Raw genomic sequence first — 20,519 nt, 5'->3', positions numbered from 1 at the left:
CTTTTTTTTTTTTTTTTTTTTTCCTTTCTTTTTGGTACTGGGGATCCAGTGCGGGACCTTGCAAGGCAGGCAGAGGAACCACTGAACTAAATCACCAGCCCCAACATCCCTTTTTTGTTGAAGGGTATGTAGACATAAGACATGCTCAGTAAATACATGTTGAAAGAATACTCACGTTACTGGAAGAATCCTAAATACTACCCATGTGATTAACTGGGATATGTCCAAATTATGCAAAACAGAATTGATCCTTTAAAAGAAACCTTGCCGCTCCTGTTTCTGTCAACCATTTTATTATTTTTTCATTCATACTGAGTTGAAAACACTTATCTTTTTAATGCATTTGTTTTATTCTAGTGTGCATACTGAAAGCATTCCTTCCCATATGTTTTTTTTAAACGGGTTTTATTTTTATTTTTAATTTTTGGTACCGGGGATCGAACTCTGGTTCTTGCACTTGTGAGGCGGACAGCACCAACTCCCTGGCCCCTTTTTATATGTATTTCATTGACAATTTACCAGTTTTAGCTGGGCGTGGTGGCACATGCCTATAATCCCAGCACATGGGAGGCTGAGGCAGGAGAAGTTCAAGGCCAGCCTGGGTTACATACCATAGTGAGTTCAAGGCCAACCAGGAATACATAGTGAGAGATCCTGTCTCAAAAAAAAAATTTTTTTACCACTTTAAGGTGTGTAAATCAGTATTTTTAATATATTCACAGAATTGTACAACCGTCACCACTACCCAATTCTGCGACATTTCAAAAAGAAACCCATAGTTACTAGCAGTCATTTCCCATTTCTCCCTCCCCTAGGCATGGTCAACCACTGATTTATCTTCTCTGTGGACTTGCCTGATCTGGATATTTCATGTAATGGAATCGTATGATATGGCTTTTTGTGCCTGTTTTCTTTCACTTCGTACAATATGCATGTATGTTGTCATATGTACTCTTTTGTAGCTGAATAATATTCCATTTTATGCTGCATTTTGTCTATATATCTATCAGCTGATGGACATTTGGGTTGCTTCTACCTTTTTGCTGTTTACAATAACCCTGCTAGGCACCTTCATGTACAAGTTTTTGGTTTGCCTAGATCTTTTGGGTATATATTAGGAGAGAAATTGCTAGAGCATATGGTAACTCTGTTTTAACTTTTTTTAGGAACTGCCAAGCTGAAAAGCATCAGTTTATGTTCATACCAGGAGTGTGTGATGGTTCTAATTTTTTCCACATCCTTGCCTTGTTATTAAAAAATAGTGGTGTGAAATCAGATCTCACTGCCATTTTGATGTGCTTTCTCTTAGTGGCTAATGATGTTAAGCGTTTTTTAATCTGTTTCCTGGCCATTTATATATCTTCTTTGAATGAATGTCCGTTCAAATCTTATGCCCATTTTTAAACTGGGTGGTTTATGTTTTCTTGTTGCATTGTAAGAGTTCTTTATATATTCTGGACACAAATGACTTATCAGATACATGATTTTTGAATATTTTCTGTGGGTTGTTTTCACTTTCTTGATGATGATGTTCTTTTGTCACTGGAAAATATCACTGGACAGGGTTCAAGGAGATTCCTGAAGCTGAAATAAGAAACCTAACCCACCGTAAACAGAAAATGGGCTCATAGGTTTGCTGACTCTCATCATGGAAAAAAAATTTTCCGTCACATCAGTAAGGGAATGGTTTTTTAGGCAGAAATTTTAGTACATACTCAATGAAGTAGAGTACAAGCCCTCAAGAGAGAAGGGCACATTATTTCCTGGAGAAAGGACCATTTATGCTTCTCTTGAAGGGGTAGAAACCACAGGAAACGATGCCCGGCCCCCTGAGAATGGCACTAGCCCATTTTTCAGGTATAGGTCCAGTTTTTTGAATAGGCATTTAAAGCACTCTTTGAATTCTCTCCACCTGTTTCTTTATCTTAGAATCAGATTCCTGCCCTTTACTTTCTCAGTTAAGCCAATTTACAGACCTTCAGTATTCCTGAGGAATTTAGGGTATGATGAGTCTAGAGGCTAAATTTAACCAAAGGAATGCTGAAAAGGATCACCTTGTGTAATTGTGGCTGGATCTCAGAAGTTGCAGTCTTCTTAAAAGTACAATTTTTAACATATGATTTCCTTGTCTCCTTTCTGTCTCCCTTTTATTTCTTCTGCCCTACCTCACTTTGAAGCATAAAAGGCTTTATTCATTTGCTTGTTTTTGCAGTGCCGAGGATCAAACCAAGGCCTTGTGCATGCTAGGCAAGCACTCTCTCATTGAGCTACACTGCCAGCCAAAGGTTTTCATTTTTATGAAGTCCTCACATCATGCATTCCTTTTTGGCCTGTAAGGTTTTGTATTGAGAAACCCACTGATACTCTTACAGAACCTTGTGTGTGATGAATTGCTTTTCTCTTGTTGCTTTCAAGATTCTTTCTTTGACTTTCACTTTTGACTACTTGATTATGACAAATCTTGTACGTGAAGTCCTTTGGACTGTCTTGAATTTGAATGTCCATTTTCTTTTATTTTCAGATTTGGAGAGTTATAGGCCACTATTTATTTCTCTTCTTCTGGTAGTTCCATAACACATCTATTTGTCTGTTTGATAGTTTTCTATAGTTCTCTTAAGTTTTCTTCACTTTTCTTCATTTTTATTTATTGTTCCTCTGTCTTGATGATTTTAAATCACTTGTTTTTGAATTCACTGTTTTCTGCTTGATAAAATCTACTGTTGAACCCCTCTAGTAAATTTTTCACTTTAGTTATTATAGTCTTCAATTCTAAAATTTGTTTGGTTCTTTTTTATAATTTCTACGTCTATTCTCTCTTTATTCATGCACTGTTATCCTGATTTCCTTTAGTTGTCTCTGTTCTCTTATAGCTTGTTTGAGCTCTTTTAATATAATTCTTAAACTTTTGTCAGGTGACTAAATAGATTTCTGTTTCTTTAGGATCCATTTCTACAGCTTTATTTGAGTCCTCTGAGCCACGTTTTCCTTTTTTCATATGCCTTTTCATTTTTTGCTGGGATGTGGGCCTTTGAAAAAACAAATACCTCTTCTGGTATTTACAGACCTTCGCCATAGTCTAACTGCAGATTGTGTGGGTCCCTTAAATCTTTTCTGGGATGCATTTCTCTGAGTTTATACATGTAATTTCCAGTTAGAAAGTTTTTTTCAGATGCCTTAATGTTTTGTTCTCTGGTGTTTGTGGGCAATACTACGGGTACTCTGGTCTCCCCCGACCACCGCCTGGGCCAGTGGCGGCGAACCTGTGGCACGTGTGCTGCAGCAGGCATGCAGAGCCCTCTCTGTTGGTTTGTGAGCCCAGCCACTCAGATCTTGAAAGCGGGCAGCTGAAATATTTTCCAAATTAAAAATGCATTTCAAAAATTATATAACATTTGCAGACAATCCTACAAGCCACCAGGAAATCTACAAGGAATTTTCTAGCATTGTAGCAGCTGTAAAGGAAAATTTTAATAACAGGTCTTTACAGTTCTGTAAGATGGAGACGACCCTGTGTTTTCTTATTTCTCCAGCCAAATTTGAAGAGTTCAATCTTTCTCGCTTACACTGGTTAGATTTTGGAAATCTGGAAATAGAGCTATCAGAATTTTAAGAAAACTGTCTGGAAAAAATAAATTATATCATCTGCATGCAACACTTGAGAAATGGAGTGTGAAGGGTTGACAAAGGACAGCACGGTTGGTACTTTTGAAAATGAAACTCTTAAAGTGTGGAGTTCATTACCAGATGATTTTAAGCCAATGAAAGCACTTGGGATTGCTTTTCTTACTTTGTTTGGATCATCTTGTAAGCAGCTGTTTTCAGCTTTGAATTATATCAAAGCTGTTACCCAAAACAGACTAGCATGACCTGAGTGCCTCATGTGTTGCTCTCAAACTAACAAAATATGCTGAGCGTGGTGGCGCACACCTGTAATCCCAGCACTTGGGAGGCTGAGGCAAGAGGATCGCTGTGAGTTCGAGACCAGCCTGGGCTACATAGTGAGTTCCAGGTCAGTCTCAACTACATAGTGAGACTCTGTCTCAAACAAAACAAAACAAAATTTAAAAACCTAACAAAATATGAGCCAAGGTTTGACGAACTATCAGCATGCACACAACAGCAGAGATCCCATTAAATGTGCAAAAGCACACTGAATGGAAACTTACCTTTCAGTAAAAAGCTGTTTGTATCATTAAAAGCTATTATTGTGTTTTTAAGACAAAAGATGTTAATGTAGGAGTTGTATTTTCTAAATGAAAACCTCAGCATTCAGATTTAATTGCAGTGTTGGCATTTTGCAATGAATAAATGGGTTTTGGGGTTGAGTTTGGTACGTGGTCTCTTAAAGGTTCACCATCACTGGCCAAGGCTCTCCTTTGTTTTGAAGTATTCAAGGTGTGGCAGTTACTTTTCTGCACTCAGAGTCAGACAAGACAGAAATCAGTGCCTTGGAAAGACCCCAGAAAGCCAGAACATAAGACATATAGTCCACTCCTCTCTCCCTCCCAAAGGAGCAGCCAAGAATTGGGCATTCTCTCTGATCACACTACACTATCCTGGCTTGCAGGGGAAGAATCATATATAGACGCCAAATGGACCGGGGATTTAGCTCAGTGGTTCCACCGCCTGCCTTGCAGGTGCAATGACTCAAGTTTGACCCCCAGTCCAAAAAAAGAAAAAAATCCAATGGCTTCTTGGTTTCAGTGTAATAGTTCTTGTCTTTACACTTACTTCCTTGGCTACTGTGACTTTCTAACTAGTTTTTGGAGTTCCCTTGAAAGATTTTTAAACGGTATATTGTGGTTAAGTCCTTGTCTCTAGGAGAATAAGTTCTGTGGTTTGCTATGCCACCATCTTGTGACCTCACTCTAAATTCTTAAACTGTTAAGTGGTGGGATCTTTGATACTCTGAAGAAAGCTGTGAAACATTTCCCTAGGGGAAAAAAAATGCATGCACATAAAATATAAGATATACACTCTGGGAGTGTTATATAGCCTCATATACATAGATGAATATATATCTAACCATATACCCTGTCTTTAAAATCTTTATATAGTCTGTTCAATTAAAAATTAATTCATTGGGTTTGGTTTACTTAAAACTTGCACACCAATCCGCTCTGGAAGGTAACCTTCAAAGCACGGAATAGCTTGTCTGATAAACCTGTTTGTGTGCCTGAGATCTGGAGCTGCACGGTCTCAGTGTGGCCATATAGATTATGCATACAGTGTGATTTAGAGCGAGGACCTGTTTTGCGTGCCTGAGACCATGAGCTACACTGTCAGTTTGACTTCTGTATGGCTGAAGATACTTAAGGTGATTTATATAGAGGGTACACGCCCATGTGTTTGATCTCTATTAATCCTGAAGTCAAGTGAGCTTCTCTGGTTAGGGGCACTTTGCATATCACTGCTAAGGAATTAAGCGCTGTCTGTGAGATGAGCAGAAGACAACTAGAAGCTTTATGCCTGATTTCTCCTGGGTTTCCCTATGTGTCCTTTCCCCTTGCCGATTCTAATCTGTATCCCTTCTAGTGAATTAATGAATCTTGGGTACACTTGACACATAGTTCAAACCTTTGAGTTAGCCAGTCTGCTAAACCCACTGCAATAATTAGGCCACATGTCTTTCAGCATTTAGAGCATAAGTGCGTTTTTAACAAGCTTCAGTAAATGACTATCATTTGCTAAGCGCTACGTCATTTGCAAGGACTCAGATGTAAAAATGTTCATGCCTTGAACTGCAACATTAGCATAGACCTCTCCAGCCTTCTAAATCTACGTGGTAAAAATCATATATATAGGTGGTACTCTTTCTTTTCTTGTTGCTTCCAATTTTTCTCATATAACACATTATTCTGTGACAACCCCCCGTCCCCAGTGGATGCCTGAAAGAGAAACAGGATGGTACTGAAGCCTATAATTATTTTCTCAGTTCTGGGGACTGAACCAAGGGCCTCATGCATGCTAGACATGTGACCTATCACCAAGCCCCCTCCCCAGCTGAATCTCATAATTTAATGCCTTTTTGCCTTAACTAAGTACAGTGGTACCTTGGTTCACAAACTTGAGTCTTACCACAGTTTTGGTTGCAAACCAAATTGGATGAGAACCTAATCAAATGCAATGGTTAGGTTCAAGGTTGACCTTGTGAGGAAAGTATCAGACATTGTAGTCATTCCTTTTGTAATTTGAGGTGCAATAGCAAAACTAACATGAATTTATTTTCCTGCCTTCATAAGTTCACAGATAGGAGAGTGTACTTACTATAGATCAAGTACTATAATTTAAGTGTACTTACTATAGATCTTAGCAATATCAACATGATTTTTTCCTTTATTTTTGAAGTCAAGAACTTCTACCTTTGTGCCTAAAGGAATCATTTATGACTTCTTTTGGCAAATCCAAATTGCAGGCATTATTACTGTTATGCTTTGAGGCTATTATGTAAAATGAGGATAACTTAAACTTAAGCACTATGATATCATGACAAGTCAATCTGATAACTGAAATGTCTATTAAGTGATTAAGAGGTAGGTAGCATGTAGAACATGGTTAACTCTGGGCAAAGGGATGTTTCATGTCCCCAGAAGGAAGGAGCAGATGGTACAAGATTTCATCACATTGCTCAGAATGATGTGCAACCTACAACTTTTGAATTATTTCTGGAATTTTCCTCTTACTAGTTTCGAACCACAGTTGACCATAGAAAGTGAAACTGCAGACAAGAGGGACTGCTGTAAATCTTATTCTTCTGCATTCTATATGAGGCCATACTTAAAGAGAATAAATGTATAAAGTTAATGACTATCTTTGGGTTTTTTGGTTTCTTTTTTAAATTAGTTTGAGAGGGATGAAGAGGTTTATTAGGCAGAATATAAAGTACACACTCAAAGAAAATAGAGTGTGGATCCTTGAAAGACATCTTTAAATTCATTTTGTGTATTTAATTAATTAATTAATTAATTTGGTACCAGGGATCCAACTCAGGACCTTGCACTTGCCAGGCAGGCACTGTGCCACTAAGCTACATCCCTGGCCCTGAAATTAGTTTTTAAAAGTCATGTCTATAAATTTTGCCTATTGTAAATATATGATTATGTGACTTTTGACAAATTGATATAGTTAAGTAACTGCTACCACATCAGAGCATAAAACATTTCTATCACCCTTAAAAATTCCATTCCTTTATGGTCAATTCTCTTCTCCCCACCCCCAGCTCTGGTAGTTGCCACTGGTTTTTGTTTTTTTTTTTTCTCATTGAGTTTATTGGTACATTGTAGGTATACAGTACAGTTATATTCATCACTGGGATCTTGTGCCTTTACATGACAGGTCTTGGTTCTCATTTTTTCCCCATTCCCTGGCCCTCCCTTCACCCCCTCCTCCCTTCCCTATTTACAAAGACTTGGTTTCCATTTTTTCATTTTCTCGTATCTTTTTCTTTTCCCTTGTTTCCTTTCCCTTCCCACTTCCCCTATACCTTTAGCCCTTTTCTTCCTATTTCACATCGTCAAAAATATGGAACACTTCACGAATTTGTGTATCATCCTTGAGCAGGGGCCATGCCAATCTCTGTATTGTCCCAATTTTAGTATCTGTGCTGCTGAAGCAAGCACTAGTCCCCACTGTTTTATGCCACCGTATGTTTGCCTTTTTCCGTATGTCATACCAGTGGAATTATGTGGTAGGAGTTCTTCCTTTTTTTTCCTTTTTTTTTGTTGGTACCGGGGATCAAACTCAGGACCTTGTACTTGTGAGACAGGCTGTGGCTCCACTGAGCTAAATCCCTGGCCTGCGTTCTTCCTTTTTCAACCCATAGTGTTTTTTTGAGATTTGTTTATCAATAGTTTGTTCCTCTACTGCTGAGTAGTATTCCATTGTATGCATATGCCACAGTTGATGTTATGGCTTATATCTAGACACCCCCCAAGCCTCATGTGCTCATAGGTGGGGCTTTTGGGATGACTGGATGTGGTGTGTAATACTGGGGCACAGATGTGTGACACTGAATTAGTCCACTGAGTGGTTTAGCATATTTCTGGTTGTTGGTGAATGGGTTTACCAAATTAGGAAGATCCAGCCTTCGGTGTGGGTGGTATCAATTAATAGGCTTGTGGCCTGGATGGAATGAAAAGGGAAAGGGAGGAAGTCACTCTGCTTGCTCCCTCCCCTGCCATGGACGGTTTCTCTTCTGCCATGCCACGCTGCCTTGGAGTCAGCTGACTGGGGACTGAAACTTCTACAAACTGAGCTAAAATAAACCTTTTCCTCTTTAATTTGTGGGTATCAGGTATTTTATCCCAGTTATGAGAAAGTAACTAAGACATTTGAGTTGTTTCCAGTTTGGGGCAATTATGAATTAAGCTGCTATGAATATTCACATTTAGGTGTCTTAAGTGGGTATGTTTTCAGTTTTCTTCGACATACCTAAAAGTACGATTGCTGTGGTATATGAAAGAGTGTATTTATGAGATTCCTAATACTTTTCCAAATAGCCTTTACCATTTTGCAATATATCAAATTTCCAGTTGTTACTCATCCTCACCTTTGTTTCGTGTTGTTGGTATTTTCTAACTTAAGCAATCTGCTAAGTGTGTGATGATAACTTACTGTGGTTTTAATTGGTATTTGCTTTGTGAACAGTAACATTGAGGATATTTTCATGTTTCTTATACTTTTTTGGTGTTCAATTTTTTTTAAGGTGTTCAATTTTTTTATTCATTTTTTGCAGGGCTGTTTATTTTATCATGGACCTTTTGGTGTTCTTTACACGTTTTTGACACAAGTCCTTGATTCTAAATGTGTACCCATTGTACACATTTGACTTTGTATTGTACACATTATTTTGACACTTTTGACACACGATAATATATTTTACAACTATTATTTCCCAGACTGTGGCTTACGTTTTCATCTTCCTGAGTGTCTTTTGATGAACAGTTACTAATTTTGAGGAAGTCCAATTTATTAATGTTTTTACTGTTTAACATTTTGTTTTGTTTTTGCAGTATTAGGGATTGAACCTCGGTTTTTGAACATGGTAGGCAAGCACTCTACCTACATTCCTAGCCCAGTGGTTATTATTATATCTCCTAAGATGGTTTTGCCTAACTCAGGGTTGGAAAATCAGTTTCTCCTTCTCATTTTTTGTTTGTTTGTTTTTGGTACCGGGGATCTAACTCAGGTCCTTGCACTTGCGAGACAGGTGGCGGAACCACTGAGCTAAATCCCTGGCCCTCTCCTTCTGTTTTAGTCACTTTCCTTGTTACTGAGACACAATATCCAGCATCCACAACTTAAAGGAGAAAAGGTTTATTTTGGCTCAGATTTTATTTATTTATTTATTTATTTATTTATTTATTTATTTATTTATTTATTGGGGTTTTTTTGAGACAGGGTCTCACTATGTAGTTGAGACTGACCTGGAACTCACTGTGTAGCCCAGGCTGGTCTCAAACTCACAGCGATCCTCCTGCCTCAGCCTCCCAAGTGCTGGGATGACAGGCGTGCGCCACCACTCCTGGCTATTGGCTCAGGTTTTAAAAGATGCAGTCCTTGCGTGGTTGGCAGCATGGTGTCTAGCGATCCTCCTGCCTCAGCCTCCCGAGTGCTGGGATGACAGGCGTGCGCCACCACGCCTGGCTATTGGCTCAGGTTTTAAAAGATGCAGTCCTTGCGCGGTTGGCAGCATGGTGTTAGCTAGAGGAAAACTGCTCATGTTGTGGTGGCCAGGAAACAGAGAGGGGTGAACCCGAGAGGGAGCTGTCCCTTTCCAGGTCATGCTCCCGGCGACAGGCCTCTTTCAACCACGCTTAAGTCCTTACAGCAAATCAGCTAGAGCCTCCATGATCCTGTCACCTCCAGAAGCCCCACCTTTGAACACATGCGGTTTTAGGGGAACAGTCCAGATCCAAATCACGACTCCTTCTAGATGATTACACTTTCACACTCATATTTCGCTCAGTGGTCCACATTGAAGTAATTTTTGTGTAGGATATAAGGTAAGGGTGAAGGTTTATCTTTGTACATGGATATCCTATTGTTGTACACCATTTATTTAAAAGGCTTTCCCTTCTCCTGTTGAATTATGGTGGCACCTTTGTAGAAAAGTAATTGACCTTGCATGTGAGAGTCTGTTTCTCGCTTTTAGGTCCAGTTCTTTTAATCTATATCTCTATCCTTTTTCTAATCTTAATTACCATAATTTTATCAGAAGTCTCAAAAATATGGTCGTTTGGTTTCTCCAACTTCATTCTTTTTTTTTTTTTTTTTTTTTTTTTAGATTGTTTTGGCTTTTCTGGGTTCTTTACTTTTCCATACTAGTTTTAGAATCAACTTGTCAATCTACAAAATTACCTGCTGAGATTTTGGGATTTTGACTGGATTTGCTTTGAATCTCTAAATCAATTGGGAAGAATTCATGTCTTAACAATTACGGAGTCTTTTAATCTGTGAACATAGAACATACCCCTGTGTATTTAGATCATCTTTAACTTCTCTCAGCAGTGTTTTGTAGTTTTCATTATGCAGGTTTTACACGTGTTTGATTTAATTAATCTCTAGGTATTTCATGTTGATTGATGCTTGCAAATGTGATTTTTAATCTCAACTTTCAATAATTCATTGCTAGTGTAGAGAATTCAATGGATTTTTAAATTTGTTACTTTGTACATTTTTTATTTTTTAAATTAAGCTGATATACTTAGATTCTGAGTATCCTGAGTTTGTCAAAAGAGTCAGTGTTTCCTGTCTGATTGTTTAAATTCTTTTTTTTTTTTTTTTGGTACTAGGGATCGAACTCGGGACCTTGTGCATGGAAAGCAGGCAGCAGAACCACTGAGCTAAATCCCTGCCCCTGTTTAAATTCTTTAAATTTTGTGTTCATTGACTTAATATTATTTTTAAAAATATGTGCCTTATTTATTTTAACAATTATATAAAAACATTTACTAATGCTTAGTATTTGACAAGTACGATCCTGTTAATTTATAGATACTACTATTGTCGCCGTTTGGAGATTAGGAAACAGAGTCATGGAAAAATTGTGTGCCAAGGTCACACAACTAATAAGTGGTTGCTGTTAGGTAAAGAGAGCCAAAAACCAAGACCAGACCAGGACCATAACAAGCCTCTGTTGTAGGGACAATCTGCCAAGCCGTCTCGGAGCAAAGGGAGAGACTCTTATAGGAGTGGGTGGGGCCTATAGGAGCTGGGCTGGGTTGAGTGACGTAGCGGCTCAGGATTGGGGGGCTGTGAGGTCACTAGGCGAGGCCATTTTAAGGCGAGGGAAATCTAATGTTCCAGGCTTTTGTTTTATGGTCGTTGGGCGAAGGTCTTTTCTTCTGCAGCTGCTTCAAGCCCACAAAGGGGTGACAGTTGGGGCTAAACCTGGATCTGGTGGGGGCAGTGGTAGGTGGGGGCTTCTTCCCTCTGCCGATGTGGCGATACCCCGCCATGACGAGTTCCCTGACTGCTTGGTAAATGCCCTCATGTGTACCTGGAAGAAATTTTGAAAACAGCGAAGCAGACAGGGCCCTATCATCATTAAAAGACATATACAAGCCAGTGGGCCCAACAAGGGAAGTAGCAAGGCATCATTTGGGGAAGCCAGGAGCAGCTCTGGTCTGTTCCCCAAGAATTCCTTTGTCTCTCTCCCTCTTGGATGCGCTGCTGTAATTTTTTTTTTTTTTTTTTTTTTGGTACTGGTGATCAAACTCGGGACCTTCCATTGTGAGGCAGGCAGCAGCATCAATGAGCTAAATCTCCAGCCCTTCTGCTGTATTCCTTTAACCCTTGGCTTTAACAATCCCTGACTGGTTAACAAAATAACAGCACTCTTCACCTAGCACCTGGCACGTTCCCCCTTGGGCCGCTGTCAGCACGTCAAGGGCCTTTCTATTTTGTAACACGACTACTACTAGAGAATTTATTTGATCTTGTCTTGTATTTAAGGACTGGCTTATTTTATCCCTGTCTTCTGAAATCTCTATGGACAGAGCCTGACAGAAACGTGTGGATGTAGAAATGCCCACTATCCCTGTTGCCACCCCACTGAGGACCCCCACTCCCATTAAGAAGGGGACTAGAAGGGGAGCTGCCCTTTTTCTGATTGTGTTCTGTGGGAGAACTTGTTTGACATCTGGGCTTCTGTATAAATGGTCATGGGAGGGCTGAGGAAGGATATGCAACAGAAAACATCAGACTGAGGCATTGGAAGGCCTCTTGGTTACATATGAAGTACAGGCCGTTGGACAGGCAGATCGGACCTCTTCTGAGATAAAGAGGGAGCAAGCAAGGCAAGTGATGTTGTCATTTTGCCCCACGCACGTCAGGTGAGTGGTTTGTGTAGAGAATGGGAGACCTGTAGTGAACGAAGGGTCCAGAACTGTGGATAAACTGCCAGTATTTGAGACAGACAGGTTAAAATCTAGGGGGATGGGACTTGGAGTGAGCGAGCAGGGTAAACGGAATAAACATCCAACAGTCTGAGGTGGTGACAGGGAGGTGGTGGAGGGTGGTATTAAATAGGTGGTGTAGCCTTTTGGAGACTGGGTTATCTGGTTTACCACTTGGAGATCTGTCCCTTTATAGGGAGGTGGAGTGGTGGCCTCACAAGTCTCTCTATTGCTAGTGACTGTTCATTGACTGCTTCTTTTGGTTATTCTTTTCTGCTGGGTATTTAAGACCAAGTTAAAGTGAGACCTGTGTTAATCACTATGAACCTCTTGCTATTTGTCGAGGTCAGTTAGGTCTCCTTAGGCATTATTTTGGAACCATGCATAGAGGCCCTCAGCTCCTCTGTCAGTGTCAGTCATCAGGATGGGTCTCAGCCTTACTTGACCATGTTGTCTTCAGTGAAAGTGTGGGAGATTTTTTTCTCTTGATGACCCTCCTTTAGCACACGTTACAGTTGTCCTCTGGTGTCCCGCAATCTCCCTACTCAGGAGGTTGGGTGACTTACCAAAGATGGTAACTACAACAGAAAAGGTTCCTTCATACCTTGGATCTTTGATGACCTTGAAGGGCCAGGGCCAAAACATTGGTGGTCTTCTTAGCCCAGTTCCCTTTTAGTGTTGGTCTCTGCACTTTGGTGGTTGAACACCCAGAAGAGAAGATCAGTGACATCAGTAGCACAGTAGAAGCTTAACTATCATAACTTTTTCTGGATAGCAAGCACCCTGGAATCTAAAATATAGAGGGCTGTTATTTTTATCAGTCATGGTTGTTCTAGTAGTTGACTTCCTGTGGAATATTAACAGGAACTTGGAGCCACACATCTTCATCATCATCATCATCATCATCATCATCATCATCATCATCATCATATTTTAGCATGACCACCATGATGACATTATCGTTGCAACAAACAGTATAAAATAGCCATTGTTAAATATATTTATTCATGAGGCTTTGGGGGGACATTTAGAGAGAAGCCATAACAGCAAATCAAAACCACAGTGAAATACCCTGTATGTTCAGCAGAATGACTGAAGGCTTTAAATGGTCATTATCAAGTGTTACTGAGGATGTAGAGTATGTGAAATTCTCACATTATTTGGCATTTTCTTATAAAATCAATTATGTACTTGCTCAAGGCCCTAGAATAGTGATAGTGAACCTTTTAGAGTGCTCAGTGATACAGACAGCCCACTGAAACACACATGCCTTAGGTGCACCACCACCGTCCTAGGAATTCCACATCCACGATGCTCAGAAAAATTAGCTCATTATCCATCAGAACTTTCTACAAGAATGTTCATAAGCAGCTTTATTCCCCAAACCCAAGATTAGGCAAGATCCAAATATTCACAGCAGGAAAATAAAACAATTTGTGATATAGTCATACAGTAGACTGTTACCAGCAGTAACAATGACTGTTAATATACAGAACAACACAGATAATATCCCTTGATTCTGTGAGACCGGGTTTGAGATCCACCTCACAGCTAATTGACAATCACTGCCCTGATCCACATCCCTTTGGTGTGGGGCTTAGAAATAAAACACCCACGTTCAGAATGTGGTTCATGTTGGCTATCTTTTTAAATATAGCCTCCCTGGTATCTTTCTCATTCCAGTTTTATGCCTGCATCACCTACATTTCCCCACTCCACGGCTTTGGAGAACAGAACATCTTCTCCTGTCATCTGTTCTCCGTTGGAGGCCGCATTCCAACTGGCAGGACCTGTGAGCACAGCAGGGGCCAAGTCCATCTCAAGGTGACCTGTATTTGGACTCTCCTCGGCATAATGACCATCGTATTGTGCTGCTAGAACTAGTCTTTGCTTTACCAAGTGTGTTCTCATATGTCTATCTAATTATAAAGTGTGATTATGTCCATACCTAGAAAGCTCTCTCATTTTCCTTCCCAAACACTGTCCCCACCCACTCCCAGAGACAAGCGCTGTTTGTGAATAATTTCTTACCTGGTGCTCAGTAAAATTCTTTTGGAAATCTCCAAGTTACTTAGGCCTACCTTTTTTTGTGGCACCGGGGATCAAACTCAGGACCTTGCACTTTTGAGGCAGGTAGTGGAACCACTGAGCTAAATCCCTGGCCAAGGCCTACTGTTCTTAATTAGACCCTATAAAAAGTCACATTCATTTTCTAATCTTTCCTTAGATGGTAATAAATATTTGGGGATTTTTTCCTATACGTTTTTAAAATTACAAAACAGAAGAACTGAACTTGAAACTGTGAAATAGGTGTTCAATAAAAGCTTTTTATTTCCATAGTATGGACTTACAGGGAACTAAGAAAGGATCTATATTTCTTTTTGTTTTTATGGTTGTTTTATATGTACTTTGTTCTTTTCACCTTGTCTTATTTATCATTTTTGTGGTTTGGTAGTTTTCTTTCTTTTTTTTTAAAGAAAGGATATATTTAACAGGCAAAACGTTCAAAAGAAAAGAAAAAGCAGGCTGTTATCACTCATTCCCATTTATCCGTGTCCGGCAGGGTCAAAGCTGTCAGTGCATTGTGTGAGGTGAAAAGGACTCTCGGGCTGCAGAGTTGCAGGCTATGATTAAAGCCTCCTGACAATAGGGCCTGTCTCCCAGACAGTCCACCCCACGTCAGCACTCCAGGTAGCTTGGAGCCTTTCAGGGCCAGGGAAAATACATCCTGCCGTGCTTAATCATATACATCCTGAGGCTTATAGATAAACTCTGTTATCAGAAGGAGGCTTGAGTCTCAAATGAGTATCGAGTGACTCACTTATTCCTTCCTCTGTCCCACTAAAATGTTTTTTTGGGGGGTTGCAGAGGATAATTCTCTATGTGTTTATGTGCTTGTGTAAACCTAGCCCCGTGGATCACGTGAGGATGAAAAAAGTGATTCCCAGTGTCAAGGGGTTTGCAGTCTATGCGGCTCTCTGCTTCATGGGAAACATCAAATACAGGAGAATTTGGACTAAGGATAGTCTGGATGAGGGAACTTGCACAACAGAAAAATTTAACTAGGCCTCACTTAGTAAAATTTTGATAAATATGAATAAGAAAGAACCACACATTTTTCATACTGCAGCCCGAGTGATCTTTCTGCAGCACAAATCTGATCATTTCATTTCTCTGCTTAAAGCCCTTCAGGGATGAGAACGGATAATGCCCAGCGCCCAATGGATGAGGAAACTGAGGCTCAGAAATGAACCATGTTGTCCCCAGAGCCAGCTAGTTAATGGCAGAACTAACTAGAACCTCATGCTCTAGGGGCACTGCTGTTCTTAAGCATCTTAACAGTCATTCTTGGCTTAACTCACTGAGCTAAAAATCAAGCAGTCGGCAGGGCTGTGCTCCTTTCTGGAAACGCTAGGGACAAATCCATTTTCTTGTTTTTTCCAGTTTCTGGAGGGCACCCACATTTCTTTGTTTAAAGCTCCTTCTTTCATCTTCAAAGCCGACTGAGCCTTTTGCACATTGTACATGTCACTGTCTTCACTGACTCTTTTGCCCTCCTCTTCCACGTTTCGGGATCCTTGTGATGACTTGGACTCGGCCAGGTTAGTCTGCATAATCTCCCATCTCACCTTGGGCATGTGTGCAAAGTCGGTTATGGAGCATAAGGTAACGTATTCAACGGGTTCCTGCGATTAGGAGGCTGCATCGTTTGCAGGGCCATTAGTCTGTCTACCTTGGTACAGCCTGACTGGTACACCTACAAGAGTTGCAGTGAGACTCATTCTGGGATGGCCACAAAAAACTGGAAAGTGGCACCCGGCGCTGCCTTCACGGTAAGGAGTCAATGCTCAGTCAGCGCCAACAGGAGCATCAAGCAAAACAGGAAGAAGCTACTCCCTCCTCACCCTTTCCCCTGTCTTCTAGTCTTTTTCTAATGTCCCTGTTGGCAAGAAGCCAGCTGACTAAGGCTAATTAGCTTTGCAGCTTCAGTCCCAACACTGGAGAGCAGTGTAGAATGGAAGGTTTGAGGCTGCAAGACATTAGCTTCAAAACTGACAAAAATACCACTAAAAAATTTAAGTTTTTGTTTGTTGGGTTGGGGGGGATTCGGTTTTGAGGATTGAACCCAGGGCCTTCATTCTGTGCTACATTTCCAGCCCTTTCTATTATTTTGAGATGGGGGGGATCTGCTAATTTGCCCAGGTTGGGCTTGAACTTGCAATCCTCCTGCCTCAGCCTCCCAGACTGTTGAGATTACAGGTGTGCGCCACTACACCAGGTATAAAAAAATAAGTTTAAACAAAGGACAGCCTAGGACTACATTATAGATGCTCCTTGATTGCAATGGGTTATAATCAATAAACCAACAAATAATGTTTAAAATATCCAAATATACAATTGAAAATACTACCTATTGCTAGTTCAAGTAAGATTCAAAGTATGGTTTCTGCTCAACGCACATCATTTTCACACTAATATAAAGTTCAAAATTGTAGTTTCGGGACTATCTATATATTTAATAAAATGTTCATATCTCAATATATAATACTTTTCAGAAACCAATAAGAAAAAGACAACCCAGTACATATGGGCAAAACCACAGTATGCTGTGTGACAGTAGTATCGGCCAAATTCCTATATTATTGTTAAATATTACATCTCAGACATAACTGTATGTACTATACTTTATTATGACTGCTAAGGCACAGTAGGTTTGCTGACACCAGAATCAATTGAGTGGTGAGTTACTTTGTGACATCATAGTGGCTGCAATGTCATTCAGCTATAGAAAATTTTCAGTTCCGTTGTAATCTCATGGGACCACCAATATATGTGCATCTGTCCTTAGCCAAAATGTCCTTACAAGCTGGGAGTGGTGGCATGTGCCTATAATCCCAGCACTCAGGAGGCTGAGGCAGGAGGATCAGCCAACCTGGGCTACACAATTCAAGGCTAGCCAAAACTACACAGCAAGACTTTGTCTCAATAAATAAATAAAGTCATTGTATAGCACGTGGCTATATGCAAGATGAACCTGGGCATCTCATAGTGCCAAAGGAGAGGTGGCATTATGAAAACAAAAACAACAATGCAAACGGAAGACATGCAATGACATGTGTGAAGATTATGAATTTCATTCCCAAAATTAGGCCGTTAGATGGAAAAGTTGCTCAAAGTTTGGTTTGGTTTGTACTTTTAATATAAAATGAAATGAATGTTCCGTATAAATAATGCCCTACCCTACCACCACCAAGACAAACTCTTGACTGGCACAGTTATCCTGAGTGGGTCTGACCTAATCAGGTGACATTTTAAGAACTGAGCTCTTCCTTAAAAGAAATTATTTGTTTGAGGGGCATCAGTCACATAGGTGATCTCTTGTTATTACTTTTGTTTTTTGTTTGTTTGAGACAGGGTCTCACTATATAGTTGAGACTGACCTGGAACTCACTATGTAGTTCAGGCTGGTCTCAAACCCACAGCGATCCTCCTGCCTCAGCCTCCTGAGTGCTGGAATTACAGATGCGCCACCTCTATATAGTTGAGACTGACCTGGAACTCACTATGTAGTTCAGGCTGGTCTCAAACCCACAGCGATCCTCCTGCCTCAGCCTCCTGAGTGCTGGAATTACAGGCATGCGCCACCACGCCCGGCATCTTGTTACTACTTTTGAAGATGGAGGGACTATGTAGAAAAGAGTGTAACAAACTTCTGGAAGCTAAGAGCAGCTCCCAGCTGATGCCCATAACAGAATCTCAGTTCTACAAGCTGCAGACATCTGAATTCTGCCAACAACCTGAAAAAGACTGGATAAAGCCCGCAAGCCTCAGATAGGAAGGACAGCTCTGGAGATACCTTGATTTTAGCCATGGGAAATCTGAGCGAAGAACCCTGACCTAGAGAGACTGTGGTAACAAATATGTGTTCTTATAAGCTGCAAAACTGGTGGTAATTTGTTCCACAGCAATTGATAACACAGGTGTGTCTAGGCTGTAAGTTACCATACAGCCAATAACATCAGTGAGACGCACCTGAGTATCCCTCCAGGAGGGGACCAAGGTGACCACCAGTTGGATAAAAGAAGTTACAAAAATAAATGCAGCGCGGGCTGGGGATTTAGCTCAGTAGCACAGCGCCTGCTGTGCTGTGTAAGCTCAACGTCCTGAGTTCAATCCCTGGAACCCCAAATAAACAAATACAGAGCGGCCTTGTTTTCACAAAACTCAACATTTATGGGTGGCAGAGCAAGATCTAGAAAGATAATACCAAAACGAGACAAAGCAAACCCAACCCTGAAGAGCCCTGCACCGGTGTCCAGACCCTCTCTGCACCTGCTCCCAGTCATCTCCAGCTCTAGGAGCCTCACAGCTCTGGTTTCTGGCTTCTACTCTTCCTCCCTTGTGTTTGCTGGATTTACTTCTAGTTGTTGTTCTTCTTCTTTGTACTAGGAATCGAACTCAGGACCTTGCACCTGCCAGGCGGGTGTGGTGCCGCTGAGCTACATCCTTGGCCCCTATTTGTCCTTCTTGAAAGGACACCGTATTCTCCTGGTTTTCCTTTTTTCTTTTTGGTTCCCTTTGCCAACTCAGTTTTTAGGGGAAATTCGACCTTTCCCTTTGAAGGTTTTTATATTTGAGTCTAATGAAATAAACTGTCAATAGAATAACAGGAGAAAAGCTGCAAAAGATTTCATTGATCAGATTTACATGACAGGGAAGACTTCCGATGGACCTAAAGACCCAGAGGGAACTGTCCATTTTATGCTTAGATTAGTGAATTCTGCGCAGCATGGAGACCTGTGACCGGGTGAAAGGCTGTGAGCTAAAGGAAGCAGACTGTGGGGAGCCAACAAGGCCTGCTGTCCAGGTTCTTCTCGGCCCCTCACTCACAGCATTCCTTCCTGTGGGGTATGGAGCCTTTCCTTACAACCTACAGCCAACGGCATAGGTCAGAGAATTTCCTCATGGCCCGTTCTTAGAAGGTAGGGAAGTTTGACCCAGCTCCCCTCAGAGGGCCAGCTTTCAGGAGATTCCTTAAAACAAACCTCTCAGATTTCTCGAGTACTTAAGTCCTCAGGAAACCACACATTGTTCTCACACAGACCTGGCTTCTTCCCTGTCTGTTGTTAAATTCTTGGTATTATTTCTTGTGTGACTGGGGTTTTGTTCAGAAAGTCCTTGCCTGTGCCTATGTCTCTGAGAGTTTTATCTCTTTTATCTTCCGGCAGATTAGTACATGGTGAGAGATATGGGCCTAGATTCCATCTTCTGCATGTGGATAGCCGCTTTTCCCACCACCGTTTTTTGTTTTTTTGGTACCAGGGTTCAAACTTGGGGCCTTGCGCTTGAGAGGCAGGCTGCGGCACCACTGAGCTCAGTCCCCCACCAGCACCATGTTAAAGAGGCTCTCACTTTGTCAAAGATCAGATAGCTGAAAATGCCTGGAGTTGTTTCTGTGTCCTCTATTCTGTTCCACCGTCCACATTTTTTTGTTTGTTTTGTTTCTTGCCAGTATAATGCTGTCTTTATCACTGTAACTTTGTAGCATAACTTGAAGTCCATGAGTGATGCCTCCTGCTTCGCTCTGGTTGCACAGGAGTTTTTCACTGTTGCTTTTACTATTTTAGGTCTCTTCCAAATTCACATGGATTTAAGACTGTTTCCTCTAGTTTTATGAGGAATGCTCTTGGTATTTTGATTGAGATTGCATTCAATGTGGTGTCAGTTTTGGGAGTATGGCCATCATGACAATTTTGGTTCTGCTTATTCAGCACCAAGGGATAGCTTTTTTTATTTTATTTTTTTCTGGTTTTTTAAGACAGGGTCTTACTATGTAGTTGAGACTGACCTGGAACTCACTATGTAGCCCAGGCTGATCTCCAACTCACAGGGATCCTCCTGCCTCAGCCTCCCGAGTGCGGGGGTTACAGGTGTGCGCCACCACGCCCGGCCCTCTATGTCTATTTTCTAATGTCTTCTTCCATAGTAGTGTCGTTGTTGTAAAGGTCTTTCACATCATTGGTTAAGTCAATTCCTAAGTATTTCATTTTTCTTGATATTATTGTCATATTGTTTTTTTAATTTCTTCTCAGTGAGTTTATTTTTGTACAAGAATGCCAT

General features: G+C 40.8%; 1 long non-coding RNA gene and 1 other non-coding gene across 3 annotated transcripts in view; one reads left to right on the top strand and one right to left on the bottom strand.

Moving 5' to 3' along the window:
- LOC104848055 overlaps nucleotides 1-20,519 on the top strand; it is a 38,846-nt gene that overhangs the window by 6,681 nt on the left and 11,646 nt on the right. For both annotated transcript variants that reach the window (XR_776304.2, XR_776303.3), the window contains exon 3: nucleotides 14,082-14,222. This is a non-coding gene — a long non-coding RNA (uncharacterized LOC104848055). The remainder of the gene's footprint in view (nucleotides 1-14,081; nucleotides 14,223-20,519) is intronic.
- Nucleotides 7,516-7,619, bottom strand: LOC117285820. Its single transcript, XR_004516918.1, has one exon. It is a non-coding gene; the product is annotated as a U6 spliceosomal RNA (small nuclear RNA).

This window comes from Fukomys damarensis, unplaced genomic scaffold (genome assembly GCF_012274545.1).
Source record: "Fukomys damarensis isolate Sample0158 unplaced genomic scaffold, DMR_v1.0_HiC HiC_scaffold_12, whole genome shotgun sequence".
Classification (NCBI taxonomy): Eukaryota; Metazoa; Chordata; class Mammalia; order Rodentia; family Bathyergidae; genus Fukomys; species Fukomys damarensis.
Note: the sequence above shows the minus strand (reverse complement) of the source record. Positions and strands in the feature narration are given on the sequence as shown.